The sequence below is a fragment of the Lacerta agilis genome, chromosome 2, assembly GCF_009819535.1.
Source record: "Lacerta agilis isolate rLacAgi1 chromosome 2, rLacAgi1.pri, whole genome shotgun sequence".
In the NCBI taxonomy this organism is placed as follows: Eukaryota; Metazoa; Chordata; class Lepidosauria; order Squamata; family Lacertidae; genus Lacerta; species Lacerta agilis.
This window is the reverse complement of record NC_046313.1, coordinates 45,294,310-45,315,926: the sequence shown is the minus strand read 5'-3', so window position 1 is coordinate 45,315,926 and position 21,617 is coordinate 45,294,310.

Genomic DNA, 21,617 nt, shown 5'->3' with positions numbered 1-21,617 from the left:
GTAAATACAGTGGTACCTCAGATTACAGACGCTTCAGGTTACAGACTCCACTAACCCAGAAATAACGCTTCAGGTTAAGAACTTTGCTTCAGGATAAGAACAGAAATTATGCTCTGGTGGCACAGCGGCAGCGGGAGGTCCCATTAGCTAAAGTGGTTCAGGTTAAGAACAGTTTCAGGGAAACACAAGCAAACAACAGAGAACCAACACAAGCGACGCTGATACCAAATCCTACATATATTAAGGAAAATAGAAACATCATCTCCCCATCCCACCCACTTCCTTCCCCTCCTCTCTCCCTAATGTCTCAACAACTAAAATTGATCTGTAAAAATGTTTTATGGCAAAATACGAGAGACATTACACACACTTTGTAAACCAAGAAAATCTTTAATTAAAAAAGAAGAAGAACAGTTTCAGGTTAAGAATGGACCTCCGGAACAAATTAATTTCTTAACCCGAGGTACCACTGTAGATAGATATAATTCCATTTTAAACAGAGTGGCTGGGGAGACCCGGCCAGATGGGCGGGGTATAAATAATAAATTATTGTTATTTATTATTATTATTAAACTGCAGCTGGAAGCAATCTGAATCAATACATTAAATATTTCCCATCAAGACAGCTCTGCAGTCTGACAGAATTGCTCATTAATTCCTTAGAAATAACATTCAGAATATCAAATCAGATAAAATTATTTTAAAATGTCATGTGGAATATTTTCCAGGCTGCATGTACATTTGTTGTTGAATTCACTGCTAATTTTGTGTGATTGTGTGAAGTGGCCGTGATCTTTCATTGTAACTGAAGAGATGATTTACTTAAATCAAAGAAAACAGGTCAGAGTTTAGCAATTCATTTGGTTGGATGTGCTGCTAAGGTTCTGCGTTGATGCCCTTTCTGTGTGCTCAGCTAGCCTTATATTTAATTAACCTGGATGCCTAGATGCATGCTAATATTTATTTTGTAGTTGATTCTCACCCTACCACTAAAGCACAAAAGGACAAAAATGAAAAGTTTTTTAAATAGCCTTTAAAAAATGGAGCAAAATAGAACTCTTTAATCAAGCAAAACATAACCTCTTGTTACAGCTTTTATTCTTTTTTCATAGCGTATTTGTAGAGTACAGAATTGATTTGCAGGACTTAGACAAATTAGATGCTGGCAGGATGCTACTGGAATTAAAGGCACATACTTCCAAGTAAATGTGTTCTGGGTGATATTGATAGTCTCACATGAAAAGAGCTGTCTTCTTACAATAGCTTTGCTAAAAGAATGTTTCTTCTGTGTTCAGAAGCTCGATAGAGAAATTTTACTTTTGTACTTAAATGATTGCACTGTATTAATAACATATTTTTGGTCTTCCAAAAGATAGCCTCTCTTGACGATCATGCTGACAGAAATACTGGTAACTTTTTATATAAAAAGTACATGGAAAATCCTATTTAAAATGATGGTCTGTTAGAGCATGTAGGCATAGATAAAAAGTTTTCTCATCCAGAATTTTTTCAAAATGGAACCAGTTTTTGTTATTCTCCTTACATTTAGGGCTCAATTTTAGCAAAAAGAAACTGCTAGATAGAAAAAAAATACAGTGGTACCTCAGATTACATACGCTTCAGGTTACATACTCCGCTAACCCAGAAATAACGCTTCAGGTTAAGAATTTTGCTTCAGGATAAGAACAGAAATCGTGCTCTGGCAGCGCAGCGGCAGCGGGAGGCCCCATTAGCTAAAGTGGTGCTACAGGTTAAGAACAGTTAAGAATCTGGAACGAATTAAGTACGTAACCAGAGGTACCACTGTTCCTTAACATAATTATTTACAGGTAAGGGTTAATAATATTTACAGGTAAGGGTTCATATTTTAGAGGAAACTTTATGCCTGTTGATCCAAAGAAACAGTACACAAGTCTGGAGAAAAACTGTGGATGCATTCACAGTTTGCTTTTCACCCAGTACAGTGGTACCTCTAGTTACAAACTAGTGTGTCTGGGTTTTCCCGGATACATCCAGAAATCGGACTTTCAAAATGGCGTCCAGGCAGACATATGGCAACTAGGGCGATTTTTAAAGAAAGATGCTTTAAAAAGCCCAAAGACTCAACAATTTGCCTGGCTGGCTTAGTCTTCCAACCCTGACAGAGAAAATAATAGCTATAATCTACAACGTTAATGGTTACCAACCACACTTTACCATTTTAGTAATGACATCATATTCTACAGTGCTCTGAACGTTGTAGTGGCTTGGTTCCCCCACCCTTTGGTCATGTAAACTTCTTAACAAATTCCAATGCTATTCTCCCCCCCCCCCGTGGTGTGCATAAAAGAAGAAGAAAAAAGTCTTAGAACAACCACTGAAAAAGTTATAATATACTTTGTGCTACCTAGCTTCAGTAGTCATGTGGAACAATAATAATTCAGGGCAATATACAAAGGCTTGATGGTCTTCCCCTCAACACTGTGTAAATAGGAAATGAGTGTTCAGGCAAATAAAGTGGTTATAGAAAGCAGATAGATTGGAGAGCTGGGAGAAAGCCGATGTACTAAAGTTCCTGTCAGTGCATGGCCTCTCTCATGGGGAGAAGAAAATGAAAATTCAAATTATATGCCAGTTGCCCTGTGGTGCTAGCTGTGAGGTCTACCGGAGTGCAGCTTTAGCTCTTGATTGCCAAGCCTGTGAGCTGAATTAAATCAGAAATGCTGAGATAAAACTGAGTATCATTTTGAGCTCAAATATACAAAGAGTTTTAATGGTGTATATGGATAGCAGTGATCATGCTAAAAACCTTACTGAATGATATTAATACACCAAGAAATCTATTGTTTCTTATTGTTTTCAGTGCCAGCTAAACTCCTGCAAACTACTGGGTTGTGTTGAATGCAACTGCTATTTTTTCTGAAAGTTCCATATGAGATGCCATGTGACACCCATTTAACTAGTGATTTACCTTATCCTTGGGTGTTGCTTTCTGACCTTGGATAAGTGACAGACATTTTTTGATTTAGTCAAAATGCTTGAATGCATCCTTGCCCAGAAAGACCTAAATGTTACCTCATTGCTTCAGGAATATTGCTTAGTACTCTGAGGATTGAGAGACCATTTGCTAATACTTAATGGGGAAAAAATATTCCATAAATCACCTCTTCTATTGCAACCCACTTGAAAACAGCAGGAACTTTAAACATTGCTAATCCTCGAATAGATTTGTATAGCTCGAATTGCTTATGTTACTCCTTATTGGACATGTACAAATTATACAATGTTCTTTAAGCAGTAAACATATTATCTTAATAAATAGCTTTTAAAAAAGAATGCAGCCTCAAAAAAACAAAAAACAAACCCCAAACCCTGAAACTCTGTCTAGAGAAGATAGAAATACTGTTGGTGGGTGGTTTGTTTGCCTGGGTAGGAGGTGTTTAATCTCTTCTGGGTGGGGTTTCACTCCCTCTATAGCAAGGGTGAGTATCCTTTTTTGGCCTGAAACCACATTCACCTTTGGCCAGCCCTCTGAAGGCTACCTTGCTGACAAAGGTCCGTATAGTTAAAGCTATGGTTTTCCCAGTAGTAATGTATAGAAGTGACAGCTGGACCATAAAGAAGACTGATTGCCGAAGAATTGATGCTTTTGAATTATGGTGCTGGAGGAGACTCTTGAGAGTCCCATGGACTGCAAAAAGATCAAACTTATCCATCCTTAAAGAAATCAGCCCTGAGTGCTCACTGGAAGGACAGATCCTGAAGTTGAGGCTCCAGTACTTTGGCCACCTCATGAGAAGAGAAGACTCCCTAGAAAAGAAAAGACTCTAATGTTGGGAAAGATGGAGGGCACAAGGAGAAGGGGATGACAGAGGATGAGATGGTTGGACAGTGTTCTCGAAGCGACTAGCATGAGTTTGGCCAAACTGCGGGAGGCAGTGAAAGATAGGTGTGCCTGGCGTGCTCTGGTCCATGGGTTCACGAAGAATCAGACATGACTGAACAACAACAACAACAACTGAAGGCTACATTTTAGTGATGGGTGTGATTGCCCACGGGACACGGGCATACACAGGACACACACAGAGACAGAGGCAGGCAGCCCTGCTCCTCAGATGATTCATGAAAGTTACCTGACAAGGGCACAGGTTATAGCACCTGTCCACTCATCAAACAATCAATCTGAATATTGGAAAGGGGAAGTTTCCCAGCCCTGTGTCTGTTTCCCATCCCCTTTTGCTGCCACAGCCAAATTTAGGATCTTGGCAGCTGCCCCTGCCTTAAAGGATCAAAATTTCCAGTTTGGTGGGTGCCCATAGATTCAGTTTTTCCATGGGAGCATCAGTGGCACAGAATGCCTTTTCTACCAAGCTGAGGCTGTTGAAGCAGCTGTGACCCCTATTGGACAGGGGTAGTGTGGCTGTGCTTTGGTGACATCCAGATAAGACTATTCTAATCTGTTACAGCCTGCAAATATGTTGCTTTGGTATTCTTGGGAAACCAGTAGACTTCTGATTAGGCTCGCTGATGAAAACTTAACTCATAAATTCTTACACAGTTATATTGGCCCTTAACTGATTTCTGAGTGACAGGTCAAAAATCTGTTTTGCTTATCTTTAAAGCCCCAAACAGGATTGCCTGTTCCAATAGGAGTTGGTTATCCGAATAGTTCTGCTATCTGAAATGAGGTGGGTAGTAACTGGGAAAGTGGCCTCTGGTGTGGCATCCTGTTTATTTTTATTTTATTTATGCATCACAGTTTATATTCAGTTTTATTATAAACAAACAAACAAACAAACAAACAACAACAATAGAATAGAATGTTCTCCTCAGGGAGGCTTAACTGGCACCTATTTTATTGACTTTTTCATCCGGGCAAAGGCTGTTTTACTTTCCCAAGATTTTAATTTGTGGTTTTGATTACATTGACATCTGTTTTATTCTATTGTTTGTCTTACTATTTGTATTGTTTGTTGTATTATTTTGTATCCTGACCTGAAAATTAATATTTCACCACCACTACACATCCTTTTAGAATATATGGGCACCTTGAACTTTTATTCATCTTAGATTTTATGGATCATACTCATTTTGTATACAGTATATTCTCTGTGCTACAATAGTGAGTATTTGTTTTTGTTTGTTTTTTTAATAAGAATTTATTGGCATTTTCATAACAAAACATAAACCCACACCCACACCTACATATATAAATCAAATACAAACACAAATACAATTCTTCTTGTTTACACACTTAAGAAAATGTTCTAGTTCCAAATCTTAACAATTGACTTCCCCCACCCTCTCTCCTTCGGTTTTATATCCATATTCTACTTTAATAACATCCTTTCTCTAAAAATTTTTATTCACTTAATAAAATTCAAACCTTAAACAACAGTCTTAATAACAATTCTTTGGATCTTAACAAATTAATCTTATATTAAATCTAAACTATTCTTCTTCCCTTAAACTGCTGCTAATATCAAAAAAATTCAAAATATCCCTTTTCTTATTAAAAATTAAAATAAAGCTTAATGTCTTAACCCTCCAATTTCAGATTACCATAACAAAGCATTTATATTTTATACTTAATATAGTTCACCCTATCCCCCCTCTGTCCAATGTCCTTCTCCATCTTTCACCGGAACCGCTCCTCAAATTGTCCTCTTTTCTTATACGTCCACAGAACCAGACACAGAACCAGACACCGTCCCCAACAATCCTTGCATCGAGCGTCGGGATACATTGTTCATCTTCTCTCGGCTTCTCCCATTCAATGCTGCATTCTTCTATTTGTAAATATCTTAATTTCTTGACCATCGCTCCCGAGCTCACACCTCGGGGGCTGGATATAATATTCCTCGCCGTCCTCGGGCTGCCACCACCGAGGAACGCTTCTTTTTCCGGGGATCGCCATGCCAACTCGCTCAATTTTTCAATCATCTCCATCAGCTCTTTGCCCAGACTTTGTTCCATAGTATCGAGTATCTGGAAGGTCTCCTCTGTGGGAAATAGATTTTTCTTCAAATCCCCACTCAAAACCTTCAATTTCCGATTAATCAGTTCCAGTTTCAGTATAATAATCCTTTCTTCATCAGTTAGTCCAGAGTCCAAAACAGTTTCAAAAACAAAGCCCAACATGGTGAGGACGGGCATAGGTATCAAATTTCAGTTTCTATTTCAGTGTTGTTCATCATATAGCAGTAATTTTCCACTTCGGTTCGGAGTCTTCGCAGCCATTTTCTCTGAAACCGGGGCGCAAAGACCAAAACTTTCAAATGGAATATTTTCCATCCTCTTCCTCCCCCAAGGGAGATTTATAAAGTCTCACTCCTAAAAAAGTCTTAACAATATATCCATCCAATAGCAACAGTATCACAATCTGTTATTTTTCTTGCCTCCGAAGAGAGACAGGCAGACTTCCTTTATTTAAAGCCTCCAGGGTCGTTAAGTCGTTAAGTCTTTAAGCTCAGCAGTTGATCCAATCAAGTACTTACGACCTCCAGCTTCTTTTCCTTTCATCTCTCAGGGAGAACGTCGTCGCTCACCACGGCCAGTTCTCGCCGCTTTTCCGCCCGGTTGGGGCATTTCCCCTAATGGCCCGGCTCCGCATTCCCTTCACCCCCACTCCCCCTTTACAGGGGGAGCGAGGGAAGGGTGCGTAACCTAGCGGGCCCGCCGGGGAGCCCGAGGCACGGGACGCTCTTCCCGGCCTCACCGGAGCCCCGCGTAGCGGTGGCGGGGCTCCAACCCCCGGGCTGGACTGAGTGGCCTCGCAGCCGAGGCAACCCAGCGACCGCCCGCGATGGCGACCTCGCCGGAAGTACAATAGTGAGTATTTGAACAATAGTAAGTTTTCCTAGTTGTTGAGCTCGGGACAAGTTGGAAGTAGAGTGAGCCTTCAGCTTTCTTTTAAGTCATGCTTTCAAACTGGAGTGCCATCATTATCTGCCTGAAGTTTATTTAACCTATTTATCTTGCACTCTCTCAACAAGGCTTTACATCTGTTGTGTCAAATGAAACTAAAGCTGCTCTCAAACTGGAAATGAGCTTGTATTGCTAAAAGTTGACAAGTCTTGGAGAACCCTGCCGACTTCAATATTACTCAACTCCCATGTTAAAATATAAAAGACGTAGGTCATCTTAGATTATGATATTCTGCCCATACTCTGTAAGGTCGTCTAATTACACATAATGGGTTGGATCCAGAGTTGTGCTTTGCAGAGTTTTGCTCATGTTGGAGGAAGGACTGGAGAGGTGATTTCGACCTTACCTGTACCTCCAGAAAAGTTGCTACGGAGGAACCCTCTGGAGCAGCATTAAAAAAGCACAGTATGCTTTTTGTGAGATAATCCCTTGTCAAGCTTCATAACAGATGATAATACACCAAAACAGAACAAAATCTCCCACCCTAACTTCCTTAGCACAGGCCTGTTAAATGGCACCACAAATATTATTGTTTTGCTCCCTACAATGAATCAAATAATCAGAATGGATCAATGGAATGTTTGTCCTGTCTGCATTTATTTCTAATCTTGTGTTGATCTGACTCTGAATAAATCACAAGAAAGGGGATGCAGAATCAGCTTTGTTTGTTTTAACAATACCGCTGGCCACATTTCAGTCAAACATAAAGCACAACCCAGTAGGCCTTGTACTTCTGGCTGGTGACAACTACCAGAATGTCCTTCCCCTTTGCTATGGCAATACTAGTGCAACTGGCAATTGGAGCAAAATCTTGTGGACAGCATTTATGGAAGCCAGCTTATTATTTAGCAGATTGCTTGTCCCAAAATGGCTCTGTCCTTGTCATAGTTTTCTTCCTGGGAAAGGATGTAAACCTTTTGCCACCTCTATCTTTTTAACTGAGTGTCCTTCCCCTTGCTACTGCAGTGAGATGAAAACTATAAATTACCAGGTCCTCTTCAGTGTGCTACACCCCTTTCCTATATGTTATTTCTGATATACATGGCTTTCCTCAGTGAGTCCTATAACTGAGGTATCTAAACTCAACGTAGGCTGCACTCTGCTTAAATATTGTTATATGTAATTTTTTAAAGGTAAAGGTAAAAGGACCGCTGACTGTTAGGTCCAGTCACGGACAACTCTGGCATTGCGGCGCTCATCTCGCGTTACTGGCCAAAGGAGCCGGCGTACAGCTTCCAGGTCATGTGGCCAGCATGACTAAGCCGCTTCTGGCGAACCAGAGCAGCACACGGAAAACGCCGTTTACCTTCCTGCCGGAGCGGTACCTATTTATCTACTAGCACTTTGATGTGCTTTCGAACTGTTTATTGTGTGTTAATTAGAGGCTTAGCCTCAGGGTTGCTAGGTTGACAGTAAATGGAATGATTCAGGCACTTATTTAATCTTATATACCAGAATGGTGCTTACCTACCTTGCCTTAAAAAGAAAAGAAAAGGCTAAGCTGAGATATAAAGTAGCTTTTGTATTTGTGTGAATAAAGTGAACCTTTAGTTTCAAACAGTTCTGTGTTACAAGCCTGCTCATAATGTTGCCTGCTGGTAGCTGCTAGTGTGGAAAGCAAAGTTTGTTGCATAGAGGCATAAACAAAAACTTTCAAGATGATTTACATAGCTCTTTGCTTTTGCTAGATTATTTAATTTTACTACTCTTTAATCATCTTTGCTACTAAAAGCATAGTTAGCACAAATAAAATATCAAGTTCCAGAGCAGTACATACAGGACCACTTCAGTAATTATACTTTGTATTTACTTACCTCACTTCCCTTGGGGAATTTTGGATGCCTCTAAGTATGTCAATTTAACTTTACTAATTACTGAGATTATATAGAACAACGTGTCATTTTGAAGCAGTTAGGTTGCTACCCAAGGATTGTGCCAGAATGAAAGCTTGGAAATGAAAAATGAAACCAAATAAGAGTGCATATCCCTATTTTCCCTTACCACAGTAATTATGGTGAAACGCTCTGTGTTCTGGGCAATGCAGACTATTATGCTTTTATAATTCAGACAAACCTGTTTTTGTTGGTGACGATAGATAAGGGAGGGTGAGTGAGGGAAGGTCTTGATTAATCCCGAATGCTGTCATTCCAGGCTTCTCCCGTGCTCAGCAGAAAGCTGGGAAGTGATATTTTCCATGGAATTTCTCACATTGTATGATCTCACCCAGTTTATTTAAGAGAGTTGTGTCTTCCTCACTGAAGGTCAAAACATGGCTTAAAGTTAAGGGAAACCACCCATGAACTTCACAGCTGAGTGGAAATGAATCATATAATTATAGAACTGTAGAGTTGGAAGGCCTCGAGAGTCATCTAGTCCAACTCTTGTAATGCAGAAATCTCAACATGTGGTCTCTCATCCAATTTGAAACCATACTGGACCCAGCTTAGGTTTGCAAATGTGCTAGCAGTTTTATTACTGCATCAGTAGGAGGGGTTTCAATTTCTCATATTCAAGTCCACCACTCTTGCCACAGAACCCCATGGGCTTTCCCACACGAGATGTGATATCATGTCAATTGTGTCATGTGTGCTTTTTTTCTTTCTTTAATAAATAGTCATGGGGAAGGCAAATACTTTTGTTCTATTTTTGTTCTGGGAGGAAATCTGCCTACAGCAGCGTCCATTCAGAGGCAAACAGCAGCCATGATCTGGACAACAATGGCCACAATGCAAACACACCACAGAATTCTCTGATTCAGCCAAGAAAGTGATGTTTCTCACTTTTACTTCATATATATTTCATCACTCAATGAGCATAATTGATACAAAAAAAATCAATTAAGATTGCAAGAGGAAGAAGAGAATCATTTGCAGACATTCTGAAATGTTTTATTTATTGCTTATGACTATTTTTGTTATGTTGTAGTTATGCATTTTTTTCATGTTGTAAGCTGCCTTGAACATGGTTTGAACTCTGGAAAGGCGGCATCCAAATAAAATTATGCATGCATGCATGAATGAATGTATGTATGTATGTACAAATCCACTGGGTGAAATATTTCAACAACCTGATGAATTTGATTGCCTACATGATAAAATAAAATAAAGTAGAATAAAATAAAATAAAATAAAATACTGCATCTTCCCAGTAAACTGCTTGTAGTTTGTAGCTGCTTAAAACAATGCACAACGTTTTTATCTGCCATACATGTCCGTTGCACTGTGTTTTGCAAAGTGTCCATTCCAGACAGCATGATCTGTAATCCATATGTTTCCATCCATTTACAAATTCTCTGTATTTTGTTTGGCTATAAATAATGCACTCTTATTAATCATACACTCGATTTATGGTTTTTGCTTTTGTTTTTGTTACTGAGCACTTTCCAATTACAGTTTTTCCAACTTAGAAGTAAAAAAAGATAAAATCTGATGCAGTGTTTCAAAAGGATCAGTGACGATACTTTGGAACTGCTACCATTGGTTTTGTTACACCCTGTAGTTTAGCATACATTTTATGTATGTATGTATGTGCCATTGCTTGTGAGAGATGTGCTGTAGGAAGAGAGTTGACAGCAATTTTGGCTCTGCAGACTTACGCAAAACATTCTCACAATGCCTACCCATTTCTTTTTATATTTCAAACTGCTTCTTATGTGTGATCTAAGTGGAAATTGCTGCCAGTAATTAGTTTCCTGTGGAAGTCTATGATAGGGACAGGACTAATGTTGCTGTAAGACTAGAGGATTCCCCCCCATTAGCAATAAAATGATTTTATTGCTAATTTTCTTTGTTCTTCATTCCTCCTCCCCCCCCCCTTTCTCATTTTACCACATTTACCAATGAATTATAGAATGGTATATCTTTCTCTCTCTTTTGCGTTGTAACAGATCATGAGCATGTAGTCAAAGAATAGCTACTGTAACCTGTGCTTTGCTAACCAGATTTTGTATTTATGCTGCACCCACTATTCCTATTGCAAACTGATGTACTAGATGGACCTTAGGCTGGTATATCAAGAAAATGCTTATGTTCTTATGTTATGATGGAGCAATGATTTTTTTAAAATCACACTTTGTATATGCTTGATACAGATTTAGACTGCAGACCTATGCACCCTTACCTGGAAGCATGTCCCACAGAATGCAATAGAACTTATGAGTAAATGTTTGTTGGGAGGAAGGGAATGTAGCTAGGCAGAGATGGGCTCGGGATGATAGATTATTGTGGAGCAACCTCCTAGGGCTGGTTATAGCTTGGTGTAGTCTATCTGATCCCCTGGGCTTTTCCAGCTGGTCACCTACCTGGGACTTGGGAAGTTAGATATAAGGTGGAAGCTTTAATGCCCCCCTTCTCATCCTCATATAAGATGTGAAGTTTTGGGGTAGGAACTATTACTGATTTAAGCAAGCAGTTTTTGGGTAGTTTTTTGGGTAGCACATTGATGTTATTATGTTCATTCAGATTAGTGGCTTATTTGGACTATGAATCCTTTAATAAAGATTCTGGCCTTGGTTCAGTTTAGTTGTCATGGCAAATAAATATTTATGGTGTGCTGCATATCATGTGAACTCCTTTAGCAATGTACACTTGTTCTGTATCAGGCAAAGCTTGAAGGTTGCCGCTTTGTCAGATCCCTGAAGTACCGTTGTTAAGCAGCAGCTCTCTCAGCAGTAGGCTTGAAAGAAAAGAGAGCTCTGAGCCTTTGACAGTGGAGGTGTGGTTTAATTGTTTGACAGCTTTCTGTGTGTTTGTAAAGTTTCAGCAGGGGTTACTCAGCTTGTGTCCCCTAGGACTGATCTCTCAGAATTGCAAAAAGCTTCTCTGTAAAAGATGAAACAATAAGATTGTTTAGAGCAGGGCTGTGCTGCCAAAGGAAGTTGTCAAACATTAGCTCTGCAGCTGCACCTACAGCAGCCAAATTATTGCACTGACATGATGACAGCTCTTCATGGCTGCTTCGTGGAGAGGACACAGAGGGGGATCAGAAGTACACATATAGCTGGACAGCATGGATCACAGTCAGCAGTCATAAGTTATTGTTAGCACTGTCTTTCCAGCAGGGCGGTAAACAGGTTTATGAACATCCTGCTCTGCTGCATTTAGAGTAGACAAACAAGACCTTAGCATTCTATGCCATAAATAAAACCAAATTTCAAGAAGAAAGACTGAGAAGATTTGGAAAATCTAAGTAATTACCAGCAGGTGGTCAGGCACCAGATCCAGTATGATAACTCAGTGCTTTTTCCCTAAGAAAATGTTTAGGGGTACTCTCATTTTCCTACTCATACTGAAATACTGCCCCTCAATAAGGCCAAACTAAGATTCACAAAATGTTTAGGGGTATGCATACGCCTGCGCCCGAACCCCCCCCCCCCCGGAAAAAGCACTGTGATAACTTATGGGGGGGAGGGAGAATAAATGTGTCCCTGATAAATTTCCGGACAATGTTGCTGGGTTGTTGGGTTGGGCTTAGTCTCTGACTTGATAACAAGGCAGAAGGAAAATTCTTCAGGGATATGATTCGCTCCCGATCAATTTTTCACTCCTTCCTCTGACAAGCAGCTCAGCTCTGCTTTGCTCCTTTTTTCTGTCTTGTTTACTTACCTTTCTTCACTATATTTACTTTTTTTTTTCTTCAGATCTCTTCTTGGCTCCACTGATAGCAGCTTCCCCTAGTCTCCTCTCCCCTCCTTTCCTTTTTTTTTAAATAGAAAAAAAGACCAAAAAAATTTGCCTCAGATTCCCTGTGTTCTTTCTCCCCACCCTTTTGGTTTCTCTCTCTCTCTCTCTCTCTCTCTCTCTCTCTCTCTCTCTCTCTCTCTCACACACACACACACACACACACACACGGCTTGGTGGCGGTTGCTTTTTTGCCTGTTCTCTCAGGCAGGAAAGAGAGGAAGAAGCATTTGAAGAGGTAACCTTTAAAGGAATAGGAAAAGGGAAGCTCCTTCGCCATGTCTGTTGCCTCACCAGTCACTCCGGAGCTCTATTTTTCCCAGTCCCATGGCCTCAGGGTTTGTCGCTCCAGTGAGTCTACTCACAGTCTTCTGAGCTCCCTTTTTCCTTCTAATATACATAATTCTATCTGTTGTCTTCCCGGTCTGCATGGTCTAAGCCCTTTCCCAGCATGATGGAAGTACAGCAGGCCCAGTTATCCATGGCCTCCAGTGCTTAACTTAGGGGTTTCCAGTTTTGGCACGGTTTTAATAAAGCCTTGAATAAATCTACCTTTTAATCCATCGTGGGTTGTCCCCATGCTTTATTCTGTCCCCTTGTAGTCAAACCATTGCAACTTCCTTTGCGTCTCTGGAGATAAGGGCAGGCGATATATAGATGATTGAGTCAGGCTTGAAATGTTGTTTTTCACTATGTTTGGTAGGAGTTGCATGTGTTGTGCCCTGGAAATTCTCTGCCAAAAAATTACAGTACTGGTATTCATTTTCCTTATATGAAATGTACATTTGAGGTAAATCAATCTCTGTGTTCAGTCCTGAAATGTATGATAATTTTTAAAAGAGCTAAACCCTTTTCTAGTCTCCCTAGAAACCAGTATAAAAAGGCATTGGACAGAGAACTTCTAATATATTATTTAAAGTGGACATTTATGACTGGCCATTGACCTTGAGATTCCATTAGAGATAATGAAGGGCAGCATTTGAGGTTTCTTTCACAGCATGCAGCAAATGATGCATACCCCCAGATCATAGGACATTTCCTGTTCCATGCTGTGCAAGAATGGTGCATAACAGCATTTGCATTAGTTGCTTGAACAAAATAGGATGAAACAACAGTTTTAGTGCATAAGAACATTTTTTTTTGAGTGTCAGTTGATATTAGCAGCTGCTAACTAGTCGTCAGTACTGCCTAAATACCTCCAGTCTTTTAAAATGGTAGATTTTAGTAGCTGCTAACTAGCTGTTAGCTATTGAAACCTCTCCATTTTTAAAAAATGTTAGATAATTTCCCATAAGAGCAACATTGTGCCTTTAACTCTTGTGAAAAGAATGGAAAGATGTTTAAAAATGCAACGCAGAGTAAGTCTCTTGGCTTCCAATATATTTTGGACCAGAGAATCTATTCAGAAGCACCATTGTTTAATTTGTGACCTCGCCCTTGAAGTCCTGCATTTGTCCAAAGTTTTCTCAGTTTCTGAATTGGACAGAAATAAAGTCTAAGAACCATCTGCAGCCATTTCTCAGGATGATAGGCATATGTTATCAGACAGCAAACCTGGAACAATAAGAGCCAAAGTACTGGTAAATGTGTGCCCAGGTGCTACCACCCCCTCTGCCTCCCAATCTAGGACAAGAACCAGAGGGGACAGAATTGTCAGGAGTCCAGGTTCTCAGCTGTCTGCACACCTTCCCTGGGAACTGGCTCATTCATGACAAGAATGTATAGGTTTTGGGTCAAATAAGGCCACAACTTTTATTGATTACAGATGCAATGGGGATGGCAAAATCATTAGCAATCCCTCAGAGGGGGTTGCTCCTGAGGCAAGGAGGACCTATGATATATACCAAGTAGGATTTTTTCCTGTGGGAGTGCCACCCTGAGGAGTGCTATGGCCCCATTTCCCAGCTGGGCATCTGGACAGAAGCACCTCCTCCTGGATCCCTTTAATGGGATACCCCTTTTTGTTGAAGAGGCAGGCAGAGGCTTATAACCTCCTCTTCACTGAGACTAAGGCCAACCCAAAGCCTAAACTGCCATAGTTGTGACAATTGATTTGAGATAGGCAAAAACCCCAGACAGAGCCAATTGGTCTGAAGGACAATTTCCTGCCTGGCCCCAAATACGGTGACCAACGTTTGTCCAGAGCAAGTTCATGAGCATAACAGGAGCCAAAAACATGGGGAAAGTGGGTGGGTGGCCTGAAAAGGATGACATCAGGCCTCTTTAAAATGCTTGAGGTACAGACCCAAGTGGAGCCTAAAAGCCCCCCTGAGGAGTGCACGTCCCTGAGGAGTTGCCTGCCATTGGCAAAATAAACAGGTGGCTATGATCTAGTTCCCTAGCTGGTTAGGAAGCCCAATAGGGATTCCCACTGGCTGAAGGAAGCCAGTGCTATCCTTGCCAGGGGAGTGTTCTGGGTAGCGATGACCAGCCTGCAATGCTGCTGTCCCTTGAGATAGGTAAGCAGACTTACATTACTCTTCTCTCTTTTCTAAACAAAAAACCACAAGTGGGGTTGGATAGAATCTGGATTGTTACCAGGAACACTCCATTTTCCTACCAAAACTCACCCCCCAAAATTGCTTTTGGTCTCAAAAATGTGCACAGGGCTGCTGTAAATAGTGATTCTGGGTAGACAAATAGCATGGTTGAAAGGACCAATTTGGATCTCCCCACAACACACACACAGAGTGGATTTGTGTAACATTAAGGGCGCTCACCACTTCCCTTAGCTTGGCCCTTACTATACTCATATGAAGAAGTGTCTGCACTACAGGAATTTAGGTCCTCTGTAGATGTCAAGATCCTACCTTTAATCCTACCTTTAGAGAAGACAGTAATGGCCCTCATGAATTCTGTGAGGCAATTCCAGCAAGGTGCGTGTTTGACACAGATGCTTTAAGCATTCTCACTATTCTTTTCTGATTGAGCAGGTTTAATTTTGCCAAACAGCAGCGTTTCTTTCTTTCTTTTTTACTGTAACTCAAATGACAGCTTACCACAGAGCTATTTTTTATTTTGAGTCTGAAAAATCTGTACAGTGTGTGTGTGTATATAATTCAATAATCCTGCTCCAATTCAATAGAGAAATGGCATACACAATTTCCCTTTGCCAGAGTGTTATGAGAGAACTCGGTCAAATAAGGAAATGAAAACCAGATTTTACTTTGGGGGGGGGGGGCGGGACCAAGCAGTTGTGTTTGACTTGAAACCCTTCAGATATATACTAAAACAAGACACTGAAATGACATGTGCACATGCTTTTCTTCTATAGCTCTATCCTTAGTCATAACCTTGGTTTACCTGTGCTACCTTAGCCTGTGTATTTTATATTAACAACATTTCAATGATACAGATGAAAAGCTACAGAACATGCTTGGAGAAGTAAGGCTACATTATTTTCTACCATGTACCGGTATAAATGCTTACCTGTCATCCTGTGGAAGGTCATTTTTAAAAACATTCCTTAGAGCACAGTTGGCATTGACAGGACACTGAAATACAGTATTTTATGTGTTTGAAGGAATTCAACTAAAAACAATCCAGATATTCCAGGGGCTTCTTTGGGAGCATAGAATAGTTTTGGTCTTACTCTATAGACATTATTGTAGCATCTTACAGATTTTTTTTCTTACTAAATGCAACTCCTTCTGAGTACTATTTGGAAGCACACACAGCGCTATATATGCTATATTTCTTTAAAATGTATTGTTGTTGTTAAATTAATAACCTTTTATATAAATGCCAGTGTGATTTACAAGCATAAAATAACAAAATTAAATAGGTTAACAATAATAACAATAAACATAATGCAGAAAACTCCATTTCCATTCAGATGAAAATGCTTGTCAAAACGGGAACATATTTAATTGTTTTCAGAAACTACAAGTATTGGGATGCTGTTCCACAAAACAAGGCAGTCACACTGAAACCCCTGTATAAGTTGCTGTGGAGCAGTCTGCTACTATGTTAAGGACTTAAATAAGAAATTCTTTAGCAGCAATGTAACATTCGCAGCAATGTAACATATTGCAGCAGTATAAAATTCTTTAGCAGCAATGTAACATATTGCAGCAGTATAAAATTCTTTAGCAGCAATGTAACATATTGCGGCAGTATAAAAATTACAAGATGGAAATGGACCCCCCGCCCCGGATAAAGCAGTTGCATGCTTAATTTGTGGGTTTCTCATTAACTCATTTGTTATACTGGTTATGAGTAATCAGTGTTAACCTTTTTGGTGACATTAATCATATAACATCTCTAATTGTGTACTAACACAAAGCTTCTTTTAATGCTGGTTGATACAATTATTTTGAAGATTATTGTCAATGCTGGTTCAGCAAGATATCAGATGATCAACTTTGAAATTATTTGAAACCTATCAGTACATAGTTCACTAGCAAAGAAACTCATTTTTCTCAATGGTAGATAAGTAGTTTAATCTGATATGTGGAAAGTGCCCAGTGAGCACTATGACCAGGATCCAAAGAACAATGCAAATAGTTCCATACAACTAAAGAGGGTTTTGGAGTTCTCTCCTTAACTGCAGTCCAGCATGCCACAGAGCACCCCACTTTTGAAACTGGGCGGACTTTCAAAAATCTGTTTGTGATGTAGCATTGGGGCATACAGTTGAACAGAAAAGTCCTGATTATGACCAAGTCTCTAAAGTAGCTCTTTAGGAAAATTCATAAAACTGAACAAACACTCGCTTACCTAATTTCTTTCTCTTATCCACACATTAGTATAGAGTGGGAGGCACGATGTGCCCTTCCTGAGCTAGTTTGTCCACATTTGGTCTCCATCCTGTATTCAGCTCTCACCTGTGGCTCCTAGAAGATGTAAGCATGTGACAGTGGCCACACCCCAGGAATGCCTACAACAGCTGAACTAGGTGAGGATGGCTGATGGGCCTCAAACCCTCGTGAGTTAGGGACTTCTCCTGGATGCAAAGAGAGGCTCCAGCAAATGGTGCTCGTCAACCTGGGACTGTAGCCCATCTGGGACAAGGAAAACTCTGATCCTAAACTTCCGTTGCCTTATAGCTATACTCATCCATGAGAAAGGCTTTAGAAGTAAACCCTGAGGGAAAATCCATTCCCACTGCTTTGCAGCATATCTTTGACAGAAGAAAGGGCTTAAGAAGAATACGTTCCTAAGGCAGTTGGATGGCACCTTAAATGCCTCCTTCTGGCAACTCCTGCAGCCAAGCTGGTGTAAAATGTATTGCTCTGTTTTCCTTTAGATCATATCAGTGAGGCCAAGAGGCGAGTCTTGTTGTCTGGGTAGCCCAGGACATAAATACTGCCCAAGCTTGTGCCCCAGGGAGGTCACTTTGGTGCTGCACTTTGGCTTTACCTCCGGAGACGCACTCCATTGTCTGTCGAGACAGACCGATGCTAACAACAACCAACACATTTGTACTGAGATAGGATAGCCTAGAATGGTGTAAAAAATGCTTCATTTGTAGCTTAGATCTCTCCTTAACTTTACTACACTTTAGCTTGTGATAAGACCTAGATGTAAGTCCCATCAAACTCAGTGGGATTTACTTCTGAGTTGACATGTAGTTACATGTTTGGGCTGCATGCACATGACAGTTTATTCCATTTGCATGATGCTTCCCTGTTCATTTTCACATTATATCTTATCACACGACATAAAAGGCACTTCCAAAACTATAGTAGAATTTAGTGGACTATAGCGCAAGTTTAGGGCTTATTTCCATATTATTAGCAAATGGATAATTTCTGGTAGCAAATAACATGGAATTGAGCACTAAACTCACACTATATTCCACTCTAGTTCCTAAAGTGGCTTGATTGATTGATTGATTGATTGATTGATTGAATTTATATACTGCCCTATACCCGAAGGTCTCAGGGCAGTTCACAGAAAAGTTCATAATAAAAACCACAATATATAGAAACAAAATAAAAACAACAACCCAATAACACCCCCCCCAAAAAAAAACCAGGCACATTTTAAAAGGGCATATTGTGTGGAAGCGCAAATATAATACAGAACTTCACATTTAGGGGAAATGTGGGAACTAAATAAACTGCCATGTGAATGCAATCTAAATTAATGATGTTACACGGTAAGTGTTGGTATCAGCTTTTGTTCCATAGGATCAGTTGAAATGCTTTTTTTTTTTTAATGAGACTTCTGAGTTGACATGCATGCAATTGTGCTGTTGGTTATTTATAGTAGCAAACTGAGAACCCAAAGAAGCCCCAAGAAACCATTTCCTCCTTTTCAGTTACTTGTGTATACAAATTTTATAATTAATACGTTTGTCGGAGATTTTTTTTAGTGTTAATATGGATATGATTGTTAACATAGATACAAGCATACAATGCAAAGAATAACTGAAATTTGCAGTGTATTCCTAAACATAATGACTCAGAAGTAGGTCCCATTAATTTAAGTGGACATACTTTCTGCTAAGTATGCTTACGCTCAAAACATAAATGTGTTGTAGGAAAATAATACAGAAAAGAGCAAAGCTGTTTTGGTAAGGAATCATGAACTGGATCAATTTAGAAGAGATATATAATAAAAATGTGCATGAAATTGGTGGCCCATTTCTTATGGTATTCATATGCTCTCTGTGTTCTGTGCAGATACGCAACTGTTGCATGTATAATAAAAAAATTAGATAGGGAATAATATGTCATATTGTCATCCTTAATGCAAAAACTTTTCCAGTAAATTTGAAATCCTCTTCCTACAATGTCAGCTTTTCTTAGGTAGTCACTAATGTTTAATTATATAAATTAGAAGACTGCATAGGTGGGATAAAATGCAACTAGGTTGTATCTGACAGTTATTAGATGGTTAATTTGTTTAATTCCATGTATTTGGTTTCTGTTGGAAGCCGCCCAGAGTGGCTGGGGAAATCCAGCCAGATGGGCGGGGTACAAATAATAAATATTATTATTATTATTATTATTATTATTATTATTGTACTATTTTTAGAAAACAGCGACTGAGAAAAATCATTTTAGGTTGAGATAGTTCAGATTGCTTGCTCTACTTGAAAATAAATTTATCCCGATCAGTTCTGTGCTGCTATAATATCTCAACTATCATTTCATTAATGTACTAGTGCAGAAAACTTGATTTCATTCATTGCTCACTGTCAGGGGCTAGTTCTGCTGTCAGGTGTTTATTGAAGTAATTAACTTAATGGTCTGACAAAATTAGCAAAAATTAATTTGTGTGATTAGCGCTTTCTTCTGTGATGGACTGCTTTTACAAGTTGATAATAATAACAGTAGACACTAGATTAATATTTTACAAATGCTGTCTAATTCTGACCATTATGGTAAAAAGCTAACCCAAGCAGTTGCAAAGGTAGCAATTGAAAGAACCAACAATAATGCAACATGGTGGGTTTTTTTAAATTCATGGTTGACACAATTGCAGTCAAAACAGGTTGTATGCAAATATGGAAGCTGCCTGTGCACTTTCTAGGAAATGTACACATTTTCCCCACAATGTCTGTATTCTTAGCATTTTGATTGGACCAGGCTGCCAACTGTGACCCTTCCAAGCAGTACAACATAGAGGTGTGACTTCTCATATGTTGTGTTGATTGTAAACATGGAGGAAACATTGGTGCAGCCCCCTAGATTTTCTTAATTTTGTTGATTGATTCTGTTGGCTCTTTTCCACTTAATATTTTTCTTCCCTCCTGAATATCATCCTGTCCACATGAATGAATTTATCCAGCAGAGGCCACTGAGTGTGTGTGTGTGTGTGTGTGTGTGTACATGTACTTAGGACAAGAACAACCACCTGATTTGAAAATAAACATAGTCAGCATAGTCAACTTTTTGTCCCACAAGGTTCTGGCAGCTTATCATTTTAAAACAAAAAGTTGCAAGAGAAAACAATACAACATTTCTAACACATTATTTTTAAGGAATTAAACTCCCAGACAAATTCTGCATAAAACCGTCTCCCATAAATTTTCCCGTACATACATCCCCACTGCTCCAGTCTCAAAGGCAGATGATAACAGTCCCAATTCATTTCTTCATAAACTCTTACATCTTTAACAGACACAGTGAAAAAGATAACAATAGCAATTCATAAGTGAAATATGTATAAAACAATTGCTTGTTTCAATTAGTTAAAAAAATAAAACCATTTTCATATTGTTGACAGATAGTGAAGAGCTGATTGCCATATTTGATAGTGCTCATCAAAATAGAAGAGCACTCGGAGAAAAATGACTTTTGATCAAAATGTTAGCAAGAAGGCGGCACTGGGATCAGAAAGATGGGGAAGAAAAGGTGGACATGGTTGAAATATCAATATGAAATATTGAAACATTAAATATGAAATACATTGAATGAGGGTTCTAAGAACTATACATGGGATTACTTAGGTAGGTAGGTTAATTGCCTAATTTTTATGGTGAGTGGGCTGAATTACTTGACTTACTGGTTCCAGTTTATTTGAAGGATCCAGGAGTACTGGTTCATATATAACAGAAAGCCAAGCTCTGGTTTGTTTCCTCCCTGCCATGGCAGGAGAGGAGAAGCTTAGAAACTTTTAAACCATGCTTTATTTTTATTTTGTTTAAAGTAATCCATGGTTAATGTGATGTGCAAACCACCTCAGTGTAAAGATGTGAGAAATACTTTGAGACGACTGAAAAATAAAACATATAGTTCAAAAAGCCTTATGTTTCCCCATACTTTTTATAGAAGTTCTAAATGATGGTGTGGGAGTGGTACAGTGGTACACTATTCATCAGGAAATAAATCTTCAAAAAGAAAAAGCAGCACAATACAAAGGGGGGTGAGCCTAATTATATAGGTTAAAGTATACCTTGTAACAGTGTTTCTGTTTTAGCAGAGAAACTGATGATAAAGATGAACTGGATAAAATAGTTGTGTTTTTTTAAAAAAGCAAAGTTATTACAAGGTTCATTAATTCTCCAAAATCACATGAATGAAGAGAATGAGTTTAGAAGAATTACTGGCTTTAGTTCAGAATGTCAATTTCTACTTTTTA